This window comes from Salvelinus sp. IW2-2015, unplaced genomic scaffold (assembly GCF_002910315.2).
Source record: "Salvelinus sp. IW2-2015 unplaced genomic scaffold, ASM291031v2 Un_scaffold2471, whole genome shotgun sequence".
NCBI lineage: Eukaryota > Metazoa > Chordata > Actinopteri > Salmoniformes > Salmonidae > Salvelinus > Salvelinus sp. IW2-2015.
The window spans coordinates 42,134-63,206 of record NW_019943789.1 but is presented as its reverse complement, the minus strand read 5'-3'; the positions used below and the strand labels follow the sequence as shown (position 1 = coordinate 63,206).

At 43.9% G+C, this 21,073-nt stretch overlaps 1 pseudogene; it reads right to left on the bottom strand.

The window, feature by feature from the left end:
- Positions 1–1,719: 1,719 nt before the first annotated feature.
- Positions 1,720–18,072, bottom strand: LOC112074040 (epidermal growth factor-like protein 6; annotated as a pseudogene).
- Positions 18,073–21,073: the final 3,001 nt, after the last annotated feature.

Below are 21,073 nucleotides of genomic sequence, written 5' to 3'. Positions count from 1 at the left end.
TACAATTCTTCTTTACATCCCAAAAAGTCAGTTTAGTTGGCGCCATCGATTTGAGTAATCCACTCGTTCAACATGCAGAGAAAGGAATCCAAAAATCTACCGCTAAACTTTGTAAAAACAAGTCAAAAAAAGTTTCTATTGACCCTAAAATGTAGTCAAACTATAATATTTCATACGGAAAGAAGTATGTTCAATAGGAAAACGATATTAGCAGGTGCACCTTGTATTCATCGCACGCGAATACACACATTTCCAATAGTGTGTCCCTGTAGTACAACTCATTATTCTTACTTGTATAGGACCAGACCAGAGACCACACGGTAGAACCAGTCCAGACAACATGGTAGGACCAGTCCAGACAACACAGTAGGACCAAACCAGACAGACAACCACCACGAGGATAGGACAGACACCACAGCGGTAGATAGGACGGACCAGACACCACACGGTAGATAGGACCGGACCAGACACCACACGGTAGATAGGACCGGACCAGACACCACACGGTAGATAGGACCAGACATCACACGGTAGGACCAGACCAGACACCACACGGTAAGACCAGACCAGACACCACACGGTAGGACCAGACCAGACACCACACGGTGGGACTAGTCCAGACCAGACCACACGGTAGGATCAGACCAGACACCACACGGTAGGAAGTGTCCAGACCAGACAACACACGGTGGGACCAGACCAGACACCACACGGTGGGACCAGTCCAGACACCACACGGTAGGACCAGACCAGACACCACACGGTAGGATGACCAGACCAGACCACAAGGTAGAGGACCAGACCAGACACCACATGGTAGATAGGACCAGACCAAACCACACGGTAGGACCAGACCAGACACCACACGGTAGGACACGACCAGACACTACAAGGTAGATGGGACCAGACCAGACACCACATGGTAGATAGGACCAGACCAGACACCACACGGTAGGACCAGACCAGACACCACATGGTAGGACAAGACCAGACACCACACGGTAGATGGGACAGACCATACACCACACGGGATGGGACCAGATCAGACACCACACGGTAGATGGGACCAGACCAGAACACCACAGGTAGATGGGACCAGACCATACACCACATGGTGCGACCAGACCAGACACCACATGGGAGATAGGACCAGACACCAAACGGTAGGTAGGACCAAACCAGACACCAGAGAGACAACCAAATCTAGATACCTTTGGTAGAATCTTAGACCAGAGACCATAGGATAGACAAAGTTAAAGATWAAGCATTACCTTGGTAAATTGTTTATGATTAAAACATTTGTGTGAGTGCACAAAAGCTCCTTTTTAACATTTTTCCTCCATGAACTGTAAGCCCCATAGTTTCCATTGTCTGGTAGTTGATTTCATGCCTGTAGGCCCAATCTTTTCATTGTCTGTTGTGGTCTATTTGAGTCCTCCTGGCCAAGTAAATAGCWTTCTTCTTTTGCAATGTCCATGTAACACATGCCCTACAAAAGGCTTTTCCACCACWGTTTTTTTCTAAGTGAACATGTGTGACTTTCTGTGGGAATAGAGATTGGGGGAACAGCAACATCCTAGCAGCTATGACAAGGTCAAGATTGAAGGTGTGTGAGTGGTTGTATACAGTTTCAGTATACAGGGCCCCATAGACTCCGTGACAAGCAGCAGCTAGTGACCACGGGCAAAGACCATGAGAAAAAAAATATGAACAGAGCCCTTATAAAAACCTTTTTTAATGTAACACAATATAAAAGCGCAATTTACAGCAGTTATGCTTTGTTACATACACATACTATGATTATAAAACGTGTAGGCTTCAAGGGAAGACTTCTTGATGAATCTAATATTAATATTACAAGTCTTAGTCTATCTTATTTTTATATATTGCAGCTAACTGCAATATTTCACTTAGAAAAAGAAGAAGCAACATAATCGAATTTTCTTTTTTGTAGATAAGCCTGCCGTATCCTGCCACTTATGTGAAAATAATTGAAGATATTTAAAAACATTTGTGAACATTATTGAAAAACTGAAGTGTATGTAGTGGATCATTTATGTGTGGACACTACTCTTTGTCTTGGTGGCTCAAGTGAAAGGAAAAGCTTKAAAACTTGCAGATGAAATCCCTGCACATACCAATAATGCTCAAACGCTTTCCTATGTGGACGGCTGAACTGCCAAACATTCTGCAAATACACATTTTTCTTAATACTTGTTGTACTGTACAGCAAAAAAAATACACCCTTAGTTTGGGATTAGGAAGATGTGTCTGCTCTCCAAAAAGAGTAGACTAAAGGGAGAGACTGATGCTAGCTCTGCCTCTGAGGTCTGTGTCAAACACAGTGGACTGATTTCTACAGGTTCAGAGTTCACAGTTTAAAAGATGGCCGTGTCTTCCTCTTGACAGTAGCCTGACGTCAGCACCACGTTGTCCAGCCCAATCTCTCCCCCAACTCCATTCCCACGTTCAGCTTCAAAGATGATCTGCAGAATGACAGCAAAGATGTTGATTAGATGTTTTGGAAATTGGGACTTGTGTGGTGTATTTTGTTCCCTTTGACAGTGGCCATATTGGCAAGTGTGGTGATTAAATTAAACCACATTGAGTTGGTAAATCCGRTATTCACAGAACATACACCGGCGCCATTCTATGAGTCCTTTATCATTCTAGGTGTTTGGAATGGAATGATGACTCACAGATTCTGGGGCCTGGTTCTTCCAGGCCACAGTGAGCAGTTCTGTCTGCCAATCCTGACCCCGGCTGCGGCTCCGCAACCACACAAGTTCGGTGCTATTGTTCAACAGCACCCGCAGCGTGCCCACCTGGCTGCCCATCACRCGGTAGTTGAAGGTGAGGCAGAAGCCTCCCTGCTGGGCCCGGTCACTGAGGAGCAGCTTTAGCCTGGCCTGGTCCTGCTTCTCTCCCAGAAGACCACTCATAGCCATGTAGTACTCCATACCTGGGGGTTAGGGACCAGGGAGTGGACACAGGCTGATCACTGATAGTCCTTAACGTATGACCAACAGCTATTTGGGAATACATAGATTAAGCACAGCAAAGAGCAACTTCTGGAAGATAGATTCAGATGATCATGTGGATAATAAAATATTTACCTTATCGGTCATTGTATAAACATATATGCATCTACAAGGCAAATATAGGAGGTAGAAATACTATTAATGCCCCATTAGCATTATGCTATGTACCGTTTTCATGGTAGGACACGCTCCAGTCAAARCTATCGTCCTTGTCTTGCACCCACTCACACACGCCCTGATCGAAGTTGCAGTCCATGAAGAACTCTGGAAGGCACAGTCAGATGTCAACAATTCACAGGGATTATGAAGGTATGGTTACCCACATTATGTTAACAAGTAAAGCAAGGATTACCTTCCTGTCCTGGAGCTATTTCGATCTCTTTGACATCCGTTGCAGGACCAAATACTGACTCAAAGTCCTCTGAAACTGATTTGGGAGACAGATAAGTCTTTTAAGATAAGGTACATAAAATGTCAAAATAATGTACTTAACTTTTGRAAAAAAAACACCAAAAAAAATCAAGACATGACATTCAAACAGGATATCAACAGCCTTGATTATTTAATTTACTTAATAATATAGCTCTATTTTAGTTACAAGCATTCTTCTGAAGATATGTGATTCCTGAACATCTTCCAGATGATTATGCAGYTGAGAGATTTCCCCTCATAAAACAAAAGCCAGTAAGGGGCTTTTTACCTGCAAGTGGAAGCCTGCCCTGCTGCCATTCATCTGTCAGAATGGTGCCTTTTAACCGTAGGATATTAMAACTGAAGCATCTTAAAGCTCTYCCAACAAACTTCCCCCTTCACCGAGTTGCCCTAGACAACCAGATGTATGCAACTTTGTTAATTGAACCCTGACCAGCCAGAGGGGGCTGGTGTTTGAGGAGCTGATGACAGACTCTCTCTTTCAAGGACTCTGTTTGCTGAACAGCTGTTCTGAGGGATGATAATACAAGTCTCTGCAAGCACAGGGAGAGCTGTGTGTATCCTGAGGCGCTCACATGGCGGCGGACTAAAATTCCTCCCTGGAGCTGATGGATGTCTCAGGGCCTGTCTCCTCTTGCYTTCTGWGTCGTCCTGCCGAAAGCTCAGGCTACTGTCAGACTTGCTTCCTTATAAAGAGATCAACAGTAGTGGCGAGCGGTATCCTTGTTACTGTCTCACTGAGAGGTATACCATCGCACCAGTGATCCTTTGCCTACTCTCGTATGGGTTTTGATCGTAAGATSCAGAGCCAATAATTCAAGCTATTTTGGCCCAAATCTCCGTTTAGGAGAAATAAGTAGACCTGTGCCAACATCGCGAYGACCAGATGCTCTCGGACTATGAGAGAAAACCTAGTCAGATGAAGTTCTCTGGGGTGATCCATGTCTCCGTCAGGGCCAAAACGTTAGACTGCAGAGACACCTTTATGTGTACGTGTGTTTTATACCAAGAGCTAAGCGTCTTCTTCTTCCTAAACAAAATGACTGATTTGACATGAGAGGCTTATTTTATTGCTTTTATACATGCTTGCCTGATTATACTCATCTCTATGCAATGTCTTCATGCTTGCCTGATTATACTAATCTCTATGCAATGTCTTCATGCTTGCTTTTCAACCTTCCGTTTCAGCGCATGGCCAGACAAGGAGAAGGTTAGAGAAGTGGTCATGTGTGACGGTTTGACTGATGGCCTCAGTGCGTCCACCTCTTTCCCAGGCCTGGTTGTGTGGGATTGTCACACTGGTAGTCAGCACTTATGTTTCAACAGCAGTTTTTCCTGTCTTTAGTCTCCCTTTAAAAGGTCAATGGCAAATGACAGGGGCAAAACAGAATACTGTTTCAAACACTAGAACCAGATCTGTTTGATTACATCAACCAAAATGCATAGAGCGTATTGAACTACATGCAGCATTAAACTGTATGTTAGTTCAACTTCCTCTTGCTACATCTTATTTAGAACAGGAAGAAACACAGTAACAACTCTTCTAATGTGTTGATGGCTCGTCATCTAACCAAATTAGCTATTTATACCTCTACAAGTTTTGATGTATTTACAGAATGTGAAACATAGGCCGTTCTCTGCTTACTGATAATGAGTCTTTCATTTTGAGCCATAGAGCTACTCAGTGCATAGAACATGAAGCAACAGGCTGAATCATGACACACAGGTCCAGGGCTTAAAACTGACTTTTTATTGTGAAATGGTTCTCCTCAAGCTAATGCTGCCTGACAGTCTGACACCATGTTACAGCTTTGATAGAAGTAAGGGACTCAATCCAGGCCATTAGTCCAGCTAACCAAACCAGCCTGATGGTCTGGGGATAGAAGCTATTGACCAGTCTGTTAGTTTTAGCCATGATGCTCCTGTACTGCCCGTGTCTGAATGATGTAAACAGGGAGAACAGGCTGAGGTCCCTGATGATCTTCTTGGCCTTCCTGTGACACCTGGTGTTGTAGGTGTCCTGGAGAGCAGACAGTGAGCGGCTGAGCGTACCGCCTTCTGTAGAGCCTTGCGGTCAGCGGTGGTGGAGTGGCTGTACCAGCTTGTGATGCAGCCCTACAGCATGCTCTCGATGGTGCTCCTGTAGACTACTGTGACGGCCCTCGGGACAGGGCAAATTTCTTCAGCCTCCTGGGGTTAGAGAGTCGCTGTTGTGCCTTCTTCACCACGGTGTCCGTATGATTTGACAATTTCAGCTCCTTGGAGATCTGTACACCGAGGAACTTGACGTCTTTACGGCGGCCCCTGTTGATGAGGATGAGGGCATGCCTAGCCTGGTTCTTCCTGGAGTCCTCAATCAGCTCCTTTGTTTTGCCGACATTGAGGGAGAGGTTGTTTACAGTGGCTTGCAAAAGTATTCACCCCCCTTGGAATTTTTCCTATTTTGTTGCCTTACAACCTGGAATTAAAATAGATTTTTTGGGGCTATGTATCATTTGACTTTTACAACATGCCTACCACTTTGAAGATGCAAAATATTTTTTATTGTGAAACAAATGAGAAATAAGACAAAAAAAAGAACTTGAGCGTGCATAACTATTCACCCCACCCAAAGTCAATACTTTGTAGAGCCACCTTTTGCAGCAATTACAGCTGCAAGTCTCTTGGGGTATGTCTCTATAAGCTTGGCACATCTAGCAACTGGGATTTTTTCCCATTCTTCAAGGCAGAACTGCTCCAGCTCCTTCAAGTTGGATGGGTTCTGCTGGTTTACAGCAATCTTTAAGTCACACCACAGATTCTCAATTGGATTGAGGTCTGGGCTTTGACCAGGCCATTCCAAGACATTTAAATGTTTCCCCTTAAATCACTCGAGTGTTGCTTTAGCAGTATGCTTAGGGTCATTATCCTGCTGGAAGGTGAACCTCCGTCCCAGTCTCAAATCTCTGGAAGACTGAAACAGGTTTCCCTCAAGAATTTCCCTGTATTTAGCACCAGCCATCATTCCTTCAATTCTGACCAGTTTCCCAGTCCCTGCTGATGAAAACATCCCCACAGCATGATGCTGCCACCACCATGGTGGGATGGCAGCATCAGGGATGGTATTCTCGGGGTGGCGAGAGGTGTTGGGTTTTTGCCAGACATAGCGTTTTCCTTGATGGCCAAATAGCTACATTTTAGTCTCATCTGACCAGAGTACCTTCTTCCATATGTTTGGGGAGTCTCCCACATGCCTTTTGGTGAACAACAAATGTGTTTGCTTATTTTTGTCATTACGCAATGGCCTTTTTCTGGCCACTCTTCCGTAAAGCCCAGCTCTGTGGATTGTACGGCTTAAAGTGGTCCTATGGGCAGATATTCCAATCTCCGCTGTGAAGCTTTGCAGCTCCTCCAGGGTTATCTTTGGTCTCTTTGTTGCCTCTCTGATTAAYGCTCTCCTTGCCTKGTCTGTGCGATTTGGTGGGCGGCCCTCTCTTGGCAGGTTTGTTGTGGTGCCATATTCTTTTCATTTTTTAATAATGGATTTAATTGTGCTCTGTGGGATGTTCAAAGTTTCAGATATTTTTTTAAACCCCAACCCTGATCTGTACTTCTCCACAACTTTGTCCATGACCTGTTTGGAGAGCTCCTTGGTCTTCATGGTGCCGCTTGCTTGGTGGTGCCCCTTGCTTAGTGGTGTTGCAGACTCTGGGGCCTTTCAGAACAGGTGTATACAGGTGTATATACACTGAGATCATGTGACACTTAGATTGCACACRGGTGGACTTTATTTAACTAATTATGTGACTTCTGAAGGTAATTGGTTGCACCAGATCTTATTTAGGGGCTTCACAGTAAAGGGGGTGAATGCATATGCACGCACCACTTTTCWGTTTTTTATTTTATTWAATRTTTTGAAATAAGTGATTTTTTCCATTTCACTTCACCAATTTAGACTATTTTGTGTATTGGAACTGTGTGAGGCCACGTAGTCATGGGTATACAKGAGGGRACTGAGTAAGMACCCTTGTGGGGCACCCGTGTTGAGGATCAGCATGGAGGAGGTAATGTTGCCTACCTTCACCACCTGGGGGCGGMCCGTCAGGAAGTCCAGGACAAAGTTGCATAGGGAGGAGTTCAGTCCCAGGGCTATGAGCTTCGTGGTGAGCTTAGAGGGCACTATGGTATTGAAGGCTGAGCTGTAGTCTATGAACAGCATCCTYACATATGCATTTCTCTTGTCCAGGTGGGTGAAGTCAGTKGGCAGTGCAATGGCGATTGMGTCGTCCGTGGATCTTTGACTAGCCTCACGAAKCACTTCATGATGACGGAAGTGTTGGTCGGTAGTCATTCAGTTCAGTTACTTTCCCTTTCTTGGGCACAGGGATGATAATGGACATCTTGAAGCAGGTTTGGAATAATGGCCTGAGCTAGAAAATGTCTGAACACAAAAGCTAGCTGGTCTGCACATRTTCTGAGGGTGCAGCTAGGGATATCATCTGGGCCTGCAGCCCTGTGAGGTTCTTTCCTCGGCAGCTCAGAGTCATTTTGCTCGAAGTGTGAGAAAAAAATGTKTTTTTCTCCTCGTCCGGTAGGGCAGCGTTGGTGACCTCAATTTGACTGTGATAGTTAGAAGCCCCTGCCACATACGCCTCGTATCCGACCTGCTGAATTGCTCCTCCACTTTGTCCCTATACTTGTGCCTCGCCATCTTGATCGATCTGCGTAGCTATTATTTGTACCGTTTAACCATACAATTGTCCCCGGTCACCTTGGCGTGTTTAGAAGCAGCATCTCTCTCCTTTAGTTTCCTGACAAGGCTGCCATCAATCCATGGGTTTTTGATTTGGATCGTTTTTGAAAGACACCATCGGAATTACATCATGCTTTTTTAGATGAATCCAGTGACTGTGTCGGCTTATTCATTGATGTTATCCCCAGAGGYGRCCTGGAACATATTCCAGTCCACATGATCAAAACAGTCAATATGTTTATAGTAATTCAGGAGCATGGTTCTCAAATTCTAAACTTAATGCTGCCTCCAGGTACTCAGTTTCCAGTTTGTTCTGGGTCCAATGAAGATCTTTGAGAGCATTTTTGCTGTCGGTGGGATGTACACAGCCATGGCGATAATCCCTGAGAACTCTCTTGGAAGGTAAAAATGGCTGCAATAAACTACCAAGTATTTCAAGTCGGGAGAGCAGAAACTCACAAGTTCCTGTCTGTGTTCCYCGTCACACCACTTATTATTGGTCATAAAGCAGAGCCCCCGCCTTTGTTCTTGCCAGAGAGAACTCTCTTCCTATCCTCTTGATGAACTGTATAACCCGCTGGTTGTATTCATGGGTTGCATGTTTCGTCACAATATTGTTTTGAACATTTGCTTTGGACTGATGCCCAACTGAGCATTCTACTCAACACATCATTAGGGTCAGTGCTGATGAAGATGTAATCAAAAGTGCATTACATTGTCATGGAAATACAATGGCATTCAAAAGGAGGCAAATAAATAGCAGAAAAACCTTTTRTCATCATTTTAATACCACCAGATTGACTGTATATGCAGTATAACGTTAGCTAGCTAGCTAAGATTGAGGGGAAGCCACTGGATTTTAGCTAGTTAACGTTAGCATAAAAAACTATTTTTGACAAACTTTGCTAGCTAATGACAACATTGCCATCTGTCATTTGACAACATGATAAGGTTTGTAAAGTTGTTTCCTACTAAATATTTCACTACTTTAGCAATGTCATCGCACTAACCCTGTGACCATCCATCTCCGAACTTTGCGTAGTTATGTGTTTGAAGTTGTCCTGTATAGTGTCATTTGGGGGCATAGAAAATGTGTAACCATCCTAAATTTAACAGGGTGAAGAGAACAGTATGTATCACAAATTCTTGAAACAAATGAGGGATTTTATTTCTGAATAACTACGAGCGCTGCACATTACCACAGCAGTAATGGTGTACGAACTTCCATAGTATCAGTGTTGGAATAATCAGATTTGGGACCACCCACGATGGCAATAAAAAGGTAGATTAGTGGGAAAGAGTTAGAGGGAAATAAGGCTTACTGAAAACATCTCCTCTTGAATTAAGCTTGTTGTCCACATCTGTCTCCTCCTCATCKTCCTCTTCTTCCTCCTCCCCTACATCAGTAAAGCCCACCTGKCCCACCTCCTCTGAGCCACCCATATAGGTCTCCCCGTCATAGTCGAAGGGCTGCAAGCGGATCTGAGGGGGGACGGTCACCTTGGGCTCGGGGATGACRTTCTTGATCTGCTCTTTGTCCAGCTTTCCTGGCAGCCTCACTGGGGACTCTGGGATAGCTGCAGGAAGAAGGACCATGTCACACATCTGGAACTACAGAGGTGGAATCTGATGCAATTATACAAGAGTTTAGGTGTACATTCTGGGGTTACACCGCCATTCTAGATTATAAAGCCATTCTAGATTATAAAAACATTATGGATTATAAAACCATTATAGATTACAAAGACATTATGGATTATAAAGACATTATAGATTATAAAGACATTATAGATTATAAACCATTATAGATTATAAAGCCATTTTAGAATATAAAGCCATTATAGATTATGAAACTATTATAGATCATAAAGACATTATAGATTATAAAGACGACATAGGATATAAAGACAATTGACAAAACATATGTCAGACAGTATATCACTGTAATTTGTTCTTAATAACTTACCTTGTTCATTGAAATACATGCATTTGCTTATGTGTAAACATGTTTTCATAGACAGATGAGCATAGAGGGTAGGACGACAAACAGGAATATCATACTCCATGCATGGGAAGCATGACAGCCAGACTCAGCTATATACAGTGCATTTGGAAATTATTCAGACCCCTTGACTTTTTCCACATCAATCGACACACAATGCCCCATAATGACAAAGCAAAAACAGGTTTTTAGACATTTTTGCTAATGTATAAAAAAAAAACGGAAATACCTTATTTACGTCAGTATTCAGACATTTTGCTATGAGACTCAATTGAGCTCAGGTACATCCTGTTTCCATTGATCATCCTTGAGATGTTTCTACAACTTGATTGAAGTCCAAATGTGGTAAATTCAATTGATTGGACATGAACACAGTGGCCTCCATCATTCTTAAATGGAAGAAGTTTGGAACCACCAATACTCGTCTTAGAGCTGGCTGCCCGGCCAAACTGAGCAATCGGGGGAGAAGGGCCTTTGTCAGGGAGGTGACCAAGAACCCGATGGTCACTCTGACAGAGCTCCAGAGTTCCTCTGTAGAGATGGGAGAAACTTCCAGAAGGACAACTATCTCTGCAGCACTCCACCAATCAGGCCTTTATGGTAGATTTGCCAGACGGAAGCCACTCCTCAGTAAAAGGCCCGCTTGGAGTTTGCCAAAAGGCACCTAAAGACTCTCAGACCATGAGAAACAAGATTCTCTGGACTGATGAAACCAAGATTGAACTATTTGGCCTGAATGCCAAGCGTCACGTCTGGAGGAAACCTGGCACCATCCCTATGGTGAAGCATGGTGGTGGCAGCATCATGCTGTGGGGATGTTTTTCAGCGGCACGGACTGGGAGTCTAGTCAGGAACGGAGCAAAGTACAGAGAGATTGTTAATGAAAACCTGCTCCAGAGAGCTCACCTTCCAACAGGACAAAAACCCTAAGCACACAGCCAAGACAACGCAGGAGTGGCTTCGGGACAAGTCTTTTAATGTCCTTGAGTGGCCCAGCCAGAGCCCGGACTTGAACCCGATTGAACATCTCTGGAGAGACCTGAAAATAGCTGTGCAGCGATACTCGCCATCCAACCTGACAGAGCTTGACAGGATCTGCGGAGAAGAATGGGAGAAACTCCCCAAATACAGGTGTGCCAAGCTTGTAGCGTCATACCCAAGAAGCCTCAAGGCTGTAATTGCTGCCAAAGGTGCTTCAACAAAGTACTGAGTAAAGGGTCTGAATACTTATGTAAATGTGATATTTCAGTTTAATTTGTTATACATTTGCAAAAAAAAAAGTAAAACCGTTTTTTGCCTTGTCATTATGGGGTATTATGGTGTAGATCGATGAGGAACAAAAACAATGTCATATATTTTAGAATAAGGCTGTAACGTAACAAAATGTGGAAAAAGTCAAGGGATCTGAATACTTTCCGAATGCATTGTATTCTGTATCTAACTTACTGCTCTATGTTCATAATTTAAAAGTCTGAAATGGTTTCATGCTGAGTTCTACATGGCAGAACAAGCTGTGTGGGGTGGGGACAGAACCTAGTCTTGACCCATGGGAGAGGGAGGGGAGGGGGTTTCACAAAGCAAAATGGAAGGCGGCGAACAGATGAAGTGGAAAACCTTGTTGCATTCCATACACATCTCACCATTTAGGAAATTATCATCTGCACTGCCTTTGTCTCCCTGGTCCCACGAGCTTTGATAAAAGGGGTTGACTACAAAAAACATAAAGACATATTCGTTTACACAAAGCCCTGAGGCCTTGTTGCACCTATCATGTCACCTAGGCAACATCATCTACTGCCTGGTTCAGAGAGTGCACTGTGGCTCCCCTGTTCCCAGGCAGACATACAGACACACATGCCTCTCCTTTCCTCTGTCCTTCAGATGGCTGGGTTCAGATATTTACACAGGTGTGATTTGAATCAGGGCCTCTCCCTAAGTAACATCTGTAGAGTGCAGAGGTTCTCTGCAAATGGGAAACTGGCTTTGGCAGTGCTCATGTTTGCCGATGCTGTTAAGAGCACAGATGAAATATGCAATTGTAAAATCACTAAGAGGGATTTATTTCAACCTTTATTTAACTAGGCAAGTCAGTTTAAAGAACACATTCTTATTTACATTGACGGTCTACATATACGAGCTGAATATAGTGTATGCAGTCTGGAAAATGAACACTGTCCGGTTCTGGCCCCCCATTGCACATCAACTTTTCTAGGAAATAGATTTCACTCTCAGAATGTTTTGATGATGGATGAATAGTAAATCTTTTCAGGTCTCACCAGAGCATTCGAAACCACTGCCACGGAAGCCATGCTTGCACTTGCACTTGTAGGATCCCTGAGTGTTCAGACAGACTGCACGGTGGCTGCACTGGTGTGTGTTGGCGACACACTCGTCATTGTCTGGAAAATTAAATGAGATGATTTGATTAGCTGATCTCCTCACAGAATTATTAATACCAAAATGTGTTGTATATATTAAATTATTGTATACCTTACCTACACAGTCATATTTGCCATTGACATACTTCAGGTCGTAGCCATTCTGACACTTGCAGTAGTAGCTGCCAAACGTGTTGACACACTGCCTGTTGTATGGGCACAGGTTCTTCCCTGTTACACATTCATCAATATCTAAAGGCAAAGGAAGGGAAGAAAGAGGCTGAACATGAAATGAATGACGTCACTTATTTATTCTCCATTGTAGTGAAGGGTTAATATTTGGATCAGTGTAATCTAATTCCTTACTGACACTTAAGTTTAGCAAAACAATGGAAGTGTGTTTGAAGACTGGCTCCTCCCACTCAAATCAAGCAGTGTTGTGGGAAGAAACACTACCCCATTTTAACCCACATCACTACCCCGTTTTAACCCACATCACTACCCCATTTTAACCCACATCACTACCCCATTTTAACCTACATCACTACCCCATTTTAACCCACATCACTACCCAGTTTTAACCTAAATCAATACCCCAATTTTAACCCACATCAATACCCCCATTTTAACCCACATCACTACCCCGTTTTAACCGACATCAATACCCCATTTTAACCCACATCACTACCCCATTTCAACCCACATCACTACCCCATTTTAACCCACATCACTACCCCATTTTAACCTACATCACAACCCCATTTTAACCTACATCACTACCCCATTTTAACCTACATCACAACCCCATTTTAACCCACATCACTACCCCATTTTAACCCACATCACTACCCCATTTTAACCTACATCACTACCCCATTTTAACTACATCACCAAAACCCCAGTTTTAACGCTACACACCAACGGCCCTCATGTTTCAACCCACATCACTACCCCATTTTAACCCACATCCTCACCCCTCCATTTTAACCTACCATCAACAACCCCTTTTAAGCCCACACACAAAACCCCATTTTCAACCTCACATGCACCAACCCCATTTCAACCTCTCACAACTAACCCCATTTTTAACCCACATCAATACCCCATTTTAACCCTACATCACTACCCCATTTTAACCCACAACTCACTACCCCATTTTAAACCCACATCACTACCCATTTCCACAACTTACCCCACTTTTAACCCACATCCACTACCCCATTTAACCTACACACAACCCATTTAACCCACCACACTACCCCTTTCAAGACCCAACATCACTACCCCATTAACCCACAACACTACCCCTTTTAAACCCACATCCAATACCCCCCATTTTAACCTACAACTACCCCCATTTGTAACCCACAACACTACCCCATTTTAACCCACATCACTTACCCATTTCACCACACACAACTCCCCATTTTAACCCACATCACTACCCCATTTGTAACCTACACACTACCACCCTTTAACCACATCAATACCCCATTTTAACCTACGATCACACCCCCATTTTAACCCACATCACTAACCGCATTTTAACCCACATCACTACCCCATTTGCTACAGATGATTAGTTCTATGCGAGAGCCTTGAGACAGAGCAGGATGTAAACCAGAATGGAGTCTTTTCAGAGCTTTACAACATCTCCAAGAAGTCTACACCTTCTATGTGTGCAGAACTATGAGGTGGCGAGATCCAGTAAGAACCGGTATGAACTCCTCACGAAGTGATATGGTGTCAGGGTCGGTGGTCCAAGGTAGTGGTACTCACCCACACAGGTCCGTGGTCTGGCCCTAGCCTGCAGCCCCGCAGACGGGCAGAGACAACGGATCTCCCCCTGTACATCCTCACAGCCATATTGACAGTGTGGCCAGGGAGCACGTCCTGGAGTCTACACACACACACACACACACACACACACACACACCACACACACACACACACACACACACACACACACACACACAACACACACACCACACACACAACACACACACACACACACACACAACACACACACACACACACACAGTCAGGGTTACAGGTTCCTCTAGCAGGTACAGTCAGGGTTACAGTTTTCCCTAGCGTGTACAGTCAGGGTTTACAGTTTCCCCTTGCGCGGGTACAGTCAGGGTTACAGTTTCCCCTAGCCGGGTACAGTCAGGGTTACAGTTTCCCCTGAGCAGGGTTACTCAGCAAGACAGTGTACCCTTACAGGTACAGTCAGGGTTACAGTTTCCCCTAGCAGGTACAGTCAGGGTTACAGTTTCCCCTAGCAGGTACAGTCAGGGTTACAGTTTCCACTCACTGGTACAGGAGCCATCCGGCATCAGAGTGTATCCGTTGAGGCAGTAACACATGTAGCTGCCGTAGGTGTTCATACAACGATGCTCACAGGGGCGGGGCTTCAGGCCACACTCATTCAGGTCTGAACAGAGAGACAGTCATCCTCCGTTATGTACTTCAGGGACATGTATGTATGGCTATAGATATCATCTTTACATCAGAAATGAGGCAGTAACACATGTAGCTGCCGTAAGTGTTCATACAACGATGCTCACAGGGGCGGGGCTTCAGGCCACACTCATTCAGGTCTGAACAGAGAGACAGTCATCCTCCGTTATGTACTTCAGGGACATGTATGTATGGCTATAGATATCATCTTTACATCAGAAATGAGGCAGTAACACATGTAGCTGCCGTACGTGTTCATACAACGATGCTCACAGGGGCGGGGCTTCAGGCCACACTCATTCAGGTCTGAACAGAGAGACAGTCATCCTCCGTTATGTACTTCAGGGACATGTATGTATGGCTATAGATATCATCAGAGGGCTTCTACAAGTCTATGATGGTTTCCCTGAAACATAATACTTGAATATTGTCCCACAGACATCATACCTTACGTAGTGCCAGGGGCAACATATTATATACTGTTTGGGTTTATGTTATTATGTTATTATATACTGTTTGGGTTTCTCCAGATCAACTATTCTACATTGGCAGAAAATGAATAGTTTTGATATCTAAATATTGAGGTATCAAGTGATCTATCAGGGGCTTGTGAAATAGAGAGGGAAAACGACAGAGACAGGCTGCAAATCTGAGCTTCAAGTTGCTCTCTATCAAGAGACCACTTTGACTCGCATTCCCATTGTCCCTAGTCACCCTACTGACCTTGATTGCACATCTTTCCGGTGTATCCTGGGTAACACTTGCATTTGTTGGGGCCAGCACACTCTCCGTGCTTGCAACCATGTTCACACTGAGCTGATAAAGTATTTAAAGGAGAGACATAGAGGCAGCAGCGGGAACAATAAGAGGGTTAAACTGGATACCTGACGCAACATAGTGCATATGCCAGTTTTACTTTAGTTTTTCATTCATTGAATACTGTATCTATTTACAGTATGTGATATTTTCAATCGGAGAAAGTTACATAGAACAAGTTAAATTGATGACCAGAGCAATAGAAAGACAATTCCAATCATAAACAACTAAGAACATGACAAGGTCACATACAGAATATCTGAACCAAACGTAACCACATACAGAATATCTGAACCAAACGTAACCACATACAGAATATCTGAACCAAACGTAACCACATACAGAATATCTTAACCAAATGTAAACACAAGTTGTTTTGTTGAAATACTTACCTTCACACTGTCCCTTGCTGTTCTTTCTCCAGCCATAGCAACACGCCAGTCTCCTGCCATAGCCACACACACCTGGTTGGCCACCGGTGGGGACTTGTCTGCGGTGCCTATACAGTTAAAGGACAGGTGACACACAACTCTATCTACCCTGTTAAATCTCTGCATGAACTGGTCTCCATTCCTTGATGGACAGTTGAATGTTAGTTGATTGACTACAGCTACTTGATTAGGAATAATACAATTAGTGAGTATAATGTTATCATAATACGTTGTTGATCATTATTTTACAAGTGATCGTAGAAGAAAACAAATGCCCAAATGAATGTATAAAAGTTGCAGACATCCTAGCTAATTACACCATGGCAAGTTCTCCTTGGCTCCCACATATTGGGAGAAAAGAGCTCCTCCTATTGGGAGAAAAGGGAGGCTCCCTCCTATTGGGAGAAAGGGAGGTAAATAGCATGTTACGCTCTATACTTCTACTTCATCAGTTACTCCTTAGAGTCCTTACAGTGTCACATGAATACCTCAAGCTGGAACCTATTTCCTCCAATTTCATGACCCCCCCCCCCCCCACCCCCCCCCCCATCTGATTACACCTAACGTTATCCCCACTGACTGTCAACAAGTCAACACTTTGGAAATAATCTCCATATGATTGCATTGCACGTGTGTTTTAAACTGTAAATTAGATTGGGATGAGATGTCAATCTGTTACTTCCCTTTTCATAGCAGAAAAACTTTAGCTTTTGACAAGCAGATCTGTCTGGGGAAACCTTTCTGATCTGAATCAAATCTATACCTTTTATAGTAGCTACACATTATCTGGTGAGACCTCTAACCTCTAACCTCTAGCGCAGTGCCAAACTCAAATGTTCCAGATGTTTGCATGGCTTCCTAAAAGTGTCCCTGGCTCCAAGAGGTCTGGAGAAATCTGAGACCTGTTAGAAATCAATCAGAACCGCCCACAGGAGGAGGGGTTCGCTAAGTGTGACAGCTGTCCTTCAGTGATTAACAGTTACCAGGAGCAACATTTAGCTGACACAGCCTCCATACTTCACAGAGTCCCTGGCCAAGGCACAGACAGCCTGACAGTACTTGCATGGCAACAAAACAACCCCTTTTCCCCGTGTACATATTGAAACATAACATTTTAGTAGGATGCAATAGTAGAATTTAAACAATGACATGTCTGTGATTGTCATGAGCTAAACTCAGTCTCTCTGGATAGTGTTTGCTAAACGACTAACGTGTGTGTGTCATATGTCTTATGAGCAGGGCTACTGGTGATGGGGATTCAGTATGAGCCGACTGCTTTTACTGTAAAAGTAAACACCTATAATGCATTTACAACACGTACAACACTCAGCTGTGTCTGGCCAGAGTGTTAGCTAGTAGCTGTTAGGAGAGTTAGCTAGGGATGCAATAATTGCTTTTGCAGTGCTGTTCCCTTGAAACTGCAATGAAATGTCCAGACTGAATCCTTTACTATCTAGAATGTATCCTATCAATAAACACTGAGCTTTACACCTGCTGCAGGCTTCAAAGTGAATGGATACAATAACAAAAGCATGAACTACAGTACATTGCTTGACCATTACTTTATACAGTATGTCTTTGAGGATAATTTCCTACAGCAGTCTTGATTGATTGCTCACTAACCTGTTGACGTCGGCACTCCCAGAGGAAGCGTAGAACAGGAAGAGAAGTACACCGATCCAGCTGAGGGGATGCATGTCTCTGACTGGGTACAGCTCACGTTCTCTCTCTCTCTCTCTCTCTCTCTCTCTCTCTCTCTCTCTCTCTCTCTCTCTCTCACTCACTCACTGTGTTTCTGGCTCTGTAGTGTTCTGCTCCTCCCAAGGGCTTGCTCCTATGTACTCAATGCATCACATAGGGGTCACAGGAACCAGTCTCAATCCTCACCAAGCCTTTCTTAGTTAATACGTTTTCCCACCACACACTCCCCTCTAGTATGTAGACTTCTCTCTCTTTCTCTCTCTCTCTTTTCACTCTCCTGATAGCCGTGTTGATCTGAGGCCCATATGTCAGCCCCCCCCCCCCCCCCCTCTCTCTCATTCCTCCCACTCTCGCTCTCTTTCTCTCTCTTGGCTGAAATTCCAGAGGTAGGTTGCCATTACAATGAGTGACACTGGGGTCTGAGCATGGGAAGAAGGCAAGGGACGGGAGGGTCTGGTGGCTGTACGTTGAGGGTACACCAGACATCTCCACAGGGCCATTTGATTGATGATTGTTTTCCAGCAATAGTTCACCAGCAGGGACAGATCTGTGATCACCATTGCAGCTATACTTAAAGCATATAGGTGCTTTAATAAGATGCATAGTGTAATACTGCTAGCTTATTTAACACCATATATGTCAAGACTTAAAAGCCCTTAATGAGTTTGCAAACTTTTCAAAGTGAACTCTAACATCTGGTCTAGCTCTGTCTCTGCACCCAGGGCTACAATGGTGCTGTTGGAATATTTGGTTGTCAGGTTTAGCATTAAATTCAGTGAACCACAGCCGTGTGCTATTAACTTTTCTTATTGGACGGCTTTGTCCTAAAAGTTTACAATGACTTTTGTAAACATATTTTGTGGCTTTAGATGGAATATATCTAAACTTGTCCATAAATTGTTGATATTTCTCAGTGCTCTTTTCATCCATTTAAAACCTATCTGGAGTTATCACTATCCCATCTGCACCCCCCTCCTGTTCTTTCCCTCTCTGCTAATGATTTATGGAGCAGTGACATTTTATGTTCGAAAGCTTTGTGCGGTATTGCCTAAACCCCGGAACCACACCTTCAAAAGAGTCAGTCTACCTCCAAGCTTTCAAACAAGGACTTGGGAGGTACAAGGGAAATTGCTTTCACATGAGGAGAAGAAGGCTTTTTCACGGTCAGATAGTGTAGTTCAGCTGTAAAATACGGCCCTGTGATTTCTCTGACATTCTAGGATATATACAGTGCTGTAGCTAACCACAACCAAAGCTGGGAGAGGCGGAGTTTGTGGGGAGCTCCCTTTAACTTCGGAAATCTTAGAAAGGGAATGCCAGAAAAGTGGTTCATGTTTCCTCATTAATTCAGTAGTCCAGTAGCCAAAGGGGTATCAACAATAACATTGTATCAGATGATATGTTAAATTGACCTGATCATAACTATTTGATTCACATTTTGGTAGAAAAGTTTAAGGAAAAACTCTATACCCTCCAGTAACATAAGCCTCCAGTAACATAGGCCTCCAGTAACATAGGCCTCCAGTAACATAGGCCTCCAGTAACATAGGCCTCCAGTAACAGGCCTCCAGTACCAGGCCTCCAGTAACAGGCCTCCAGTAACATAGGCCTCCAGTAACATAGGCCTCCAGTAACATAGGCCTCCAGTAACATAGGCCTCCAGTAACATAGGCCTCCAGTAACAAGCCTCCAGTAACATAGGCCTCCAGTAACAGGCCTCCAGTAACATAGGCCTCCAGTAACATAGGCCTCCAGTACCACAGGCCTCCAGTACCACAGGCCTCCAGTACCACAGGCCTTCAGTACCACAGGCCTCCAGTAACATAGGCCTCCAGTAACATAGGCCTCCCAGTTACTGCCTCCAGTAACAGGCCTCCAGTAACATAGGCCTCCAGTAACATAGGCCTCCAGTAACAGGCCTCCAGTAACATAGGCCTCCAGTAACAGGTCTCCAGTAACACAGGCCTCCAGTAACATAGGCCTCCAGTAACAGGTCTCCAGTAACACAGGCCTCCAGTAACACAGGCCTCCAGTAACATAGGCCTCCAGTAACATGATTCAACATGGCACAGTCCTGATGTACACCATTACCTTGACTTGAGCATAAATCTCAGTCTCTGAGTTCAAAGCAAAAGAGGCTTATTCTGTTTCAGAGATAATCGGTAAAAGCAATCCTGTGACGGTCTACAGAGCTGACTGCTGAGAAGGAGGGACATGGCTTAGCAAGTCTGCGAAAGGAAAACGAGACGACCCCAGATCTTGGCTAGGAATAATAATCTAATCAGACCTCTGAGATGTTCTGTATGACTGCCTGCTTTAGGAATGTGTCCTGTCCTCTGGCTTGCAAGGATAACGTTCTATGAAGTCTTATACATGTACATGGTTGTAATACATTAAGGAAGGAAACTGAAGTCAAATATAGGCCTATGGCAGACACACATGATACAGTATATGTGAAATTTGGAAGTCTGGGAGCAAAGATTCTGGCCAGTGTCTTAAGAAAAATACAAAAAATAATCTATGACACTTCCTCTTATTCTTATCATCGCTGAGATGAAAGTGAGATCGTAAATCTGCCACCTTTCAGAAACTACTGCCTTGTTTGGCCCCAGGTGTTTCTACCAAGTCCTCTCATCTTTCACACGTCAGCCTCTATCTCTGGAATGTTTGACTGAGGACATGTATTTGATATGTGAAAAAGTAATAATGTCCGGGATGGATAAAGTCTAGATACTTGAAGGAGACGACCCTACATTACTAAATCACTTTGTTCAGCTTGTATAAGTGAAGTTAGAGAACACGATTCTAACTGCTAGTGCAACCCTATCAACGTATTGATGTACAACTGACTGTGTCTGTAACAAGTACCTTTTGAGAATATTGGAATCACCCTTTCATATTCTGGAATGGTTTCAAATCCTTATTTTCAATGTTTTTCTCCCCCCCCCAGAGGTAAGATATGTAATTGCAGAAATTCAACTGAACTCAGTTGAGACGTTGGCCTTCTCCTTGCACTGTTTCACGATCAGCTACAGTACATACTGCACTTTGACATTGACATTGATAAGGAGGACATT